The sequence below is a fragment of the Brassica oleracea genome, chromosome C4, assembly GCF_000695525.1.
Source record: "Brassica oleracea var. oleracea cultivar TO1000 chromosome C4, BOL, whole genome shotgun sequence".
NCBI lineage: Eukaryota > Viridiplantae > Streptophyta > Magnoliopsida > Brassicales > Brassicaceae > Brassica > Brassica oleracea.
This window is the reverse complement of record NC_027751.1, coordinates 49,225,793-49,235,468: the sequence shown is the minus strand read 5'-3', so window position 1 is coordinate 49,235,468 and position 9,676 is coordinate 49,225,793. Positions and strand designations below refer to the sequence as shown.

Genomic DNA, 9,676 nt, shown 5'->3' with positions numbered 1-9,676 from the left:
AACTCAAGCAAGAAGTTCTTCATCCATAGCATCTCCTTGCATGCTTCCGTTGCTGCGATGTATTCTGCTTCCGTGGTGGATAAGGCAACACACTTTTGTAGCTTCGATTGCCAAGAAACAGCTCCCCCTGCAAAGGTAGTTACGAATCCCGATGTCGATTTCCTTGAATCTTTATCACCAGTCCAATCTGCATCGGTGTAACCGTTCAACTCCAATTTTCCATTTCCAAAACATAGACGCTTCTTCGTTGTGCCTCGTAGATAGCGTAGGATCCACTTAACTGATTTCCAATGTTCTTTTCCTAGATTGGCGAGAAAGCGACTCACAACTCCTATGGCATAGGCAATGTCGGGTCTGGTGCACACCATAGCATACATGAGACTGCCCACTGCTGATGCATATGGGGTAGTCTTCATTTCCTCTTTCTCCTTCTCACTTGTTGGACTTTGCTTCGAACTTAGCTTGAAATGTCCACCAAGTGGAGTGCTCACCGGCTTTGCTTTGTGCATGTTGAATCTCTCCAACACCCTTTCAACATATCGTTCTTGGGACAACCATAAAAGCTTCTTTGGCCTATCCCGAGTGATCTTCATTCCAAGAATCTGTCTCACTTGCCCCAGATCTTTCATCGCAAAACACCTTCCCAAATCTTTTTTCAATGCGGCTATCTTGTTGCGATCTTGGCCCACAATTAACATATCGTCAACATAGAGCAATAATATGAGAAAGTCGCCGCTTTCGTACCTCTTTATGAAAACGCAATGATCATTCTTGGTTTTCTTGAAGTTATGATCCACCATGAAGGAGTCAAACTTCTTTTTACCATTGTCTTGGGGCTTGCTTGAGGCCATAAAGACTCTTCTTTAATCGGCACACCAATTCTTCTTTTCCTGGTACCTTGAATCCTTCAGGTTGCTTCATATAGATCTCCTCCTCGAGTTCACCATGTAGAAAGGCCATCTTGACATCGAGTTATTCAATCTCCAAATCTAGAAGCGCTGCTAGACCAAAAACCACTCGGATAGAGGACATCTTCACCACTGGAGAGAATATTTCTTCAAAATCTATGCTTTTCTTCTTGGTTGAATCCTTTCACAACCAATCGAGCTTTGTATCTTGGATTTGAGCTTCTCTCTTCATACTTCAACCTGTACACCCACTTGTTCTTCAAGGCTCTCTTTCCTTTTGGTAGCTTCATCAGCTCATAAGTGTGATTATCATGAAAGGATTGCATTTCATCTTGCATAGCTTCAACCCACTCATTTCTATGAGTGTCTCCTATGGCCTCCTTATAGCTTTGAGGCTCCCCCTCATCTGTAAGATTAACATACTCATCTCGATAATATCTTACAGATGGTCTTGTCTCTCTTCCAGACCTTCTTGGCTCATGTTCTTCCTCTGGCTCCAATTGAACTTCTTCTTCACCTTCATCACCATTCGGATCCATGATGGGATCCCCTTCACCATCATCTCCAATCACTTGTTCATGATCTTGAGGCTTATGAGAATCTTTATTTCTTACAACCCTTAGCTTTGGTTTCTTTGATTTGTTGATGTCGATTGTTTGATCTTCGAATAAAATCAAACGTTCTGCAACCGAACACCTTCAAATGGTTGTAAGAGACCTTCTTACCCGACCAAACTTCCTCCGGGACATCGCCTTCCAAAGGGACTGATGGTGTAAGATTTATGACGTCCACTGCAGTCTTTATGGCTTCTCCCCAAAATGGTTTGGGTAGTTTAGCGTGAGAGAGCATGCACCGAACTCTTTCTGTGATCGTTCGATTCATTCTTTCAGCTAGCCCGTTCAGTTGTGGCGTCTTTGGTGGTGTCTTCTCCATCCTGATTCCATGAGCTTTGCAAAACGCTTCAAAGGGACCTCGGTACTCTCCACCATTGTCAGATCGAACACACTTGAGTTTTTGACCCGTACTTCGCTCTGCTTGGGCTACAAACTCCTTGAAAGCATCAAGAACTTGATCTTTTGACTTCAAAAGGTATACCCATACCTTCCTTGAATGGTCATCAATAAAGGTGACGAAATATGATGCCCCTCCATTGGATTTCTCGGACATGGAGCATACGTCAGTATGCACAAGATCAAGAATATGCTTTCTTCTCATAGGCGTAGATGATCTTCGGAAAGCGACCCTATGTTGTTTTCCGGCTAAGCAATCATGACATGGTGAGAGAGAAATACCTTTCATATCAGGAAGAAGTTTCTTGCTAGAAAGTATACTTAAACCTTTCTCACTCATATGCCCGAGTCTTCGGTGCCATATATCGATGTCATCACTTGCGACATTTACTTCTTCTTTGCGAAGCTTGGCTTGTGTTACATATAAAGAGCCTTCTTTTCTTCCTCGAGCCAAAATCAAACTCCCCTTGGTTAGCTTCCATTTGCCACTGCGAAAGTGGAACTTCCATTTGCCACCACCAAAATGACTGTCCAAGCCGACATCATCGAGCTTTCCGGTTGATATGAGATTGAGTCGCATGTCGGGAACATGTCTCACATCCTTGAGAATTATCTTACATCCAGTGTTTGATGTAAGAATAACATCCCCCTTTCCAATGATCTTGCTTCTTCCTTGATTTCCCATTTGAACATTACCAAAGTCACCACTTTGATAGGTCGTGAAGAAGCTTCCATGAGGGGTGACGTGAAAAGAAGCACCAGAATCAACGATCCATGAGCTATCATCAGAGCTAAGATTACATTCTCCAACGAGATATAATTCTTCGCTCTGGTCTTCCACAATGGTGGTAGTCTTGTCTTCATGCTTCTTTGTAGGATTGAACCGGTCTGGTTTGATATTACCGGCTTATTTGTCTTTCTTGATAAATCGACATTCCAACTTCATGTGACTCGGTTTGCCACAGTAATAGCAAGTAACTCTCGGACGTGACTTAGATCATCCTCGAGATTGGCCTTGTCCTCTGCTTCTATTTTGGCCACGAGTCTCTTCTCTACCTCGTCTATCAACAATGTTAGCTTCTGAATATGAACTCGAACCTCGTTCCTTCCTGCGAACTTCTTCGTTTAGAAGGCTATCAGTGACGGTGTCCATGGTAAGCTTTCCCTCCGGTGCTGAATTGCTTAGAGTGACAACTAGTGTGTCCCAACTCTCCGGTAGTGAACTAAGGAGTAAAAGGGCTTGCATTTCGTCTTCAACCTTCATATCAACTTTGTTAAGCTGATTTACAATCCCCTTGAAATTGTTCAAGTGCTCCATCATGCTCTGGCCATCCTTGTACTCCAACTTTACCAACCGTCGAACAAGAAGAGCTTTGTTTCGAGGTGTTTTCTTTTGAATCATGGATTCAAGTTTTGTCCATAATTCAAAAGCATTTGTGTAGGTAGAGACATGTTCAAGGAGAGATCGGTCGACATACTCACGTATTACGGCAACTGCCTTTCTATTAAGAATCTCCCATGCTTTATCATCCTTTCCTTCCGGCTTATCCTTCATGATGATGGGCTCATGCAAATCCTTACAATAAAGGTGATCTTCCATCATCGGTTTCCAATAAGAGAAGTTGTTTGTCGTGAGCTTGAACATGTCACCTTCAAAGGTAACGGTGGCCTCCATCTTCACTTCTTCAAAGATAACGGTAACCTTGCTCTGATACCAGCTGTTGGGAAAGATAGCGGATAATATTTTCTTTGAGAGGTTAGGATGAAATGTAGACTGTTTATATTTGTGATAGCTTTTGTATTTGGGAAAGGGATTTTCTACTAAGGATTGTGTTTGGAGATTCTTTTAGAAACTTTCTTAGAACTCTTTCTTGTAGGAGAAGCACTTTTAAAACTTACCTTAAAAGTTTATTGGCAAGGAATGTGACGTGGTGACGTGGCTTCACGAGAAGCTTTTATTTAGTAAAACGCTTAGGTGTCACGCAGACCAAAACTGTGAATTTAATGCGTTCACACTAACATTCTTTTAAAAGAACTTCATACCATCTATACTTTTCTCGGCGAACACTTTTACGTGATAAACCTTCAGCTTGAAGTTCGATTAGTTGATTTATCAATTATATCAATATAATCATAGCATCAATAAAGATTCATTATTCCTCTATACATTTCTGTTAAAAAACGGTAACTCATATGATCTATCGCCGTTAAGTCAACAGATCCGTAGAGACGACAAAGCGATGAAACTTTAGTACGATGGCAAGTGTTAATGAAAAAACCATTTTCTCCATACCTGCTTTAATGCATTTAGCAGAGTACTCACGTTATTGAGAACCGCCTCTCATTGCTGAAAGAGGACGTTGAAAATCTATTTCTAGATAAATGTGTCGTACTCGGTTTTGTTACTGCTCGGTGAGGTGATCTCTGTTTCGAGGAGACTGAATCACTGTAAATTGTCTCGGCTTAGTGTATTAGTCTTCTCGAGAAAGCAATATAAGCATGCGAGTGTCACCACCTTCGCCGCCATGAGAGCTATGCATTAGACGACCTTGAAGATGAGAAGAAACTTCCAGGAACGAACCACCAGCAAGTCCATAACTATGTTTTTTTAAAGGAGCTATAGTTTTTTTTATTTCACACAGTTATTTTTTTGTTTATCCTCTGTATATTAATAGAGAAACATTTAAAAAATTATAACATTTAGTTTGTACTAATTAAAAAAGTGTCATGCTGAGTTGTCACGCAATTAGAATGCAATTTTGTTTACGTGGTGGCTTGAGAATCAATTGAGAATTCTGTTAGTCCAAAATTAAATTGCTAAGGAATGTTATATTATATAATATGTCTATTGTGGACCATTCATTTATCAAATTTATTATTTATTATTTCCTTAAATAAAACCTACGGAATTACCTAATGTGATTAAGATATATATGTCAATTAATGATTTTAAATAATAAAGATTTGTTAACAATCTGTATACTTTTTTATCAATTTTGTTTAATTTTTTATTATTAAAAAATTACACAATTACATTAATTATTTAATAAAAATTTAGTTTTTTTCTATATGTTGTATTTTGAATTTTTCAAAACGATTATAAATTATTAAAACTGTTAAAAGTCTCACATAAACTTTTGTGATCAAGGTTTAAATTTTTTTCTATAATAAGATACAATGGTTATAAAATCATATGAATAAATAATTTATTTTAATAGGTGTTTAAGTTAATATATATATATATATATATATCATATTGTTTAAATTAAACTATACATCATACAAAAATACATACTTATATTTTGATATTTGTATTGAACATATATTGAAAAGTTAATATTTTAATTTTGAAATATTCATTGTTTTTTATAATGATTATAAATTATTGAAACCACTAGACATTTCACATTAAAAAAAATCGTTGGTGTAAAATTTTGTTAAACAAATATGCAAATAATCATAAAATCATATGAGTAGAATTCTCATTTAATAAATATCCATATTAAAAGTATATTATATATCTATGTTAATATCATTTAAATTTAATTATATATCATATATGATAGATGAGATTGATTGTTTTGATTTATTTACCCTAAAATAATTACGAATAAACAAGAACGGTCATTTGATTTATATGCGCACGCCAATTTATTACATAATAGTAACTGATTTCTAAGTTATTTAATATATATTTAGTGTTTTATTATTTCATAATATGCAGAAAATAGAAATACGCTGCACAAGGCGCATATCTTAACCTAAGTATGTATCTCTTTAATAATTTTAAATCTTAAACATTTTCTAGCTCTCGGGCCAAAACAAAAGAACAAAATGAGAATAAACTCAAAAATCAATATTTATATCGAGCAATAACCAAAATGAAAAAAAAAAGTGACACAAAAAAAGAGGTGAATATTGAAGATAGATAGGATTGTCACGTGAACGTAAACTTCTTATAACCATCATTAACATTTAAATTGTTAAATCATGACATAAAGCCGAGTTGACACAGTTTCATTATAACCAAATAGTAGGCCTGAGATTCTTCGGCCTAAACTTGAGGTTCTTATGCGATGAATGATTTTCTAACCTAATATATTTTTAAAAATGAGATCAGCTCATCAGTCAACAAATTATGTATTTAACAAAAAAAAATTAAAAAAATTGCTTAAAGGCCAAAAATATTAATTCGATCAAAAATATAATTTTTATTTTTCCATATGATATTTCTTAAATAATTTTCATATAAATTCACCATGCGCAAGGCGTAGGTATTATCCTAGTAATATGTTATTGATCCACTTTTTCGTTTTTATTTGTTAAACTCCTAAATCCATAACTACTACAACGTGATAGACGAAATATAAAAAATATTTTCCAAAACTTCTTCTCAGACTTGCAAACACCTTATATTAAATTTTAATATTATTGAACCCATTATAAAAAATCTCTGGCTTCGTCCCAGATAACTTTCATATCTTTAGTTCTATCAACTATCGCTTAAAGTATACTTCAAAATATATAATTTCAACTTTAATATAGATATTTTATCCCGTGCAAAGCGCGAATTAATATCTCCGGTAATTGGAAGGATTCTGGGATAGGGAAACAGGTGGGTCACACAAGTATAATCACAGCCAATTATAGCAGCTAACGAGTAACGAACAAATCATAAAATTCGTTAAAAGTCGTTCACGGGCTATTTTAAATATCGTAATTTCACTGCTCCGACGTTCATGAAGACATTCAGAAGCTCAGTAGGTGCAGTAATCGTGTTACCAACTAGTCTATTTCGCATGGAGGTTAGTTACTAATATTTACTAATATCTTCTCATCAAGAATCATTAAGCCCTTTAAACAAAGATTGACTTCCACTTTTGACACGATGCCTAAGGTATTTTTGTTGGTGGCTTTCATTTTATATTTATATTAGGTAGTCAACTGCGTCCTGCGCGGAGTGAGATTATTAGTTCCATTATTTTTAAGAGAAAGACATTAAAACTGTTTAATCTAGATATTGGTTCGGTTTTAAGTTTTTTTTTTTGTTTTTAATCTTCTAAAATATAAATATTATTTTAAATAATATTCATTTTAGTTTATTCGATTAAAATATTTGATTTTTGGTTTTTTTTTCGGTAAAAACCAAAAATCAATATTATTTTTTTATTTTCATGTTATGAATTTAAGAAATTCGTCATGTCGAACTAGTAGTTTCATATTATAGTTTCTAAACAAATAATAGTTTAAGAAAAAAAAAATTATAAAGACAAATCATTTCACTACAATTTGGTCGGTAGTGAAAGAAGCATTAAAAAAAATATTTCAACTTTCAAAAAAATTAGATACTTTAGTTGTGGTGAATACTTAGTTACAAGGTGCTCACATCAAGGTACACATGTATGTATATGTAAAAAGTATATAAAAATAGTTGACAAATATATAAAGATATTGTTAATTAATATTAAATGACATTTTTGTTCAAAAGAATACTTGAAATATAAAATTAAAATTAATTTAAAATAAAAAGGTCTTGACATTAGTAATTTTTTCATATAAAGAAAATAAAATTGTATCCGTAAATAGGGGTGCGCACAGATCGAATATCTTGGTATTTGGAAGCATTTGTATCGATTCGATCTTTAGCCACCTCGATATTTAGTGACTCGAATATCCGAAATGTTTTAGAACTTTAATATCCGATTTGATCCTAAAATAAATAAAATTTTAAAAGTAATTAAAAAATTTAATAATAACATTTTATTACAAAAATAAAACATTATTTAACTTTTTAAATTCTAGTACCTAATATAATAAATTTAATTCATAAAAATACTATAAAATTGATATAAAGTATACTATATATAACGTATATATATAATTCTTTACATATATGTGTATATATATATATGCATATAACAGATCAAATTAGATATATATTCTTAAAAATATTGGTATTTGTGATTTGCTTCTTTTTTGGATATTGTATTTTAGCATTTGATTTGTTTCGTAGAGTTACGGATATCTAGATTTTTTGGTTCAAATCAAAACGGATAACGAATCGAATCAAAATTTATGTATATTTTGCTCAACTTTATCCGTAAACAATAAAATAATATATATATATATATATATATAGTTTGGATTTTGATTCGTTATCTATTTTTATTCGAACCAAAAAATTAAGAGTTTTATTGGAACCATGTAGGTGAGTTTTATATTAAAAAAAGCGCAAAGTACATTGTATGAATACATTTATGAATATAGTGTGAACGCGTTAGCATATTTATTATCAAATTATAGTGAAGCTGACACGTGTCTATTATAGTATGAATGCATTTATTACAATGGTTCACTTTCAATGTATAAGGGATTCATGACTCACCACTAACTTTTGTCTTTCAATGTAATTGACCAGTTTATGATGGGAAATGGCAAGCTTGTTCGTACACTTATTCACATCAGATGTTACAAAGTATTTGTCGTTTAACGCCGTTGATGAAGCTACGTTTTCGTTAAAGGGAAGGTACAAACTTGTCATTCATGTACATGTACATGTTGGCATGTTGTGTATATTTACAAAATAATTTTCTGATAACTCTTCTAATTGTTAATGTATTTGGCTACAGGTTCAGAAGGTGCCGGTGACTCCTATTGAAGCCATGAAATCTATTCTCATGGGTATATTTGAGAAACGTTGAGCTGGCAAGCTTTTCGGTTATGTTCAGGATTACGACAAGAAGGACCCCAAAACACATAACGGAATGGATTTGACCAAACTTACAACTAAGGAACTGAATTGCGTAAGCTCTATGTTGACGGTTATTAGTCTCTGCACCTGTCGACACAAATGCGAGCGATAAAATGTACAAAGTAAAATAACACTTAAATTAAGTTTTCTCTCTTGGATAAATCAAACAAAGAAAAAAATCAAGCATACATATGATTAATCGCATATATATAATATGCGTTACTAAAAACGTTTCAATTTCTAAATCTTTTAAAAACACCGTCTCCACTTATCCGTTTCCGATTTCATGCGACATATATATGTTTCGTGGTTGCTAGATAGGATTTAGTAAATTATGTTATTTATCTATAGTATTAAAACAGAAACATTACAACTTCTTCTAGGTAGATTTTTAATTTGGACATCACATTATTATTCATATCAATATTCATAGCCTAACATTTTATTTCCTTAAACAAAAAAATATTCACTTTATTATCATTAATGAATCACCAAAGAACTTACCAAAAAACATAACTTCTGATGATACTTTATATTATTATTATACCATTAACACACCTTATATTTATTCGTATATGCCAATAGATCATTGCTAATCGATAAAATATGTTTATGATGTTAATTGTAGAATACAGCAAGATTCCATATTTGTGAGATTCTTCTACATGTTAATCATTAAATAACATTTTTTAAAAACGAAAACTAGAAAAATCTCTTTTCCAAGTTACAATTAAATATTTACAATCAATTATGGAAGGTGTAAAATAAAAAATATGGCAAATCCCTTTCTCCAAGTTTATGTGTCCATAAATATTTATCTTTGTATCCATCGATAAACATTCACAAAAAACTCTCAAAAATGTAACTATCTTTAAAGGTAGATAAATCAAAGAAAAATAAAATAAGATATAACTATTTTTTATTCTTTTTTATGGAAAATTGTTGTTACTAACGGGTTTAATAATTCAATAGTGATATGGGCATTTACAATAAAATTTTGCTTTGTG

At 33.1% G+C, this 9,676-nt stretch overlaps 1 pseudogene; it reads left to right on the top strand.

Annotated features, from left to right (window-relative positions):
- The first annotated feature begins 8,349 nt into the window (after window positions 1-8,349).
- Window positions 8,350-9,676, top strand: part of LOC106339135 — a 6,812-nt pseudogene continuing 5,485 nt past the window's right edge.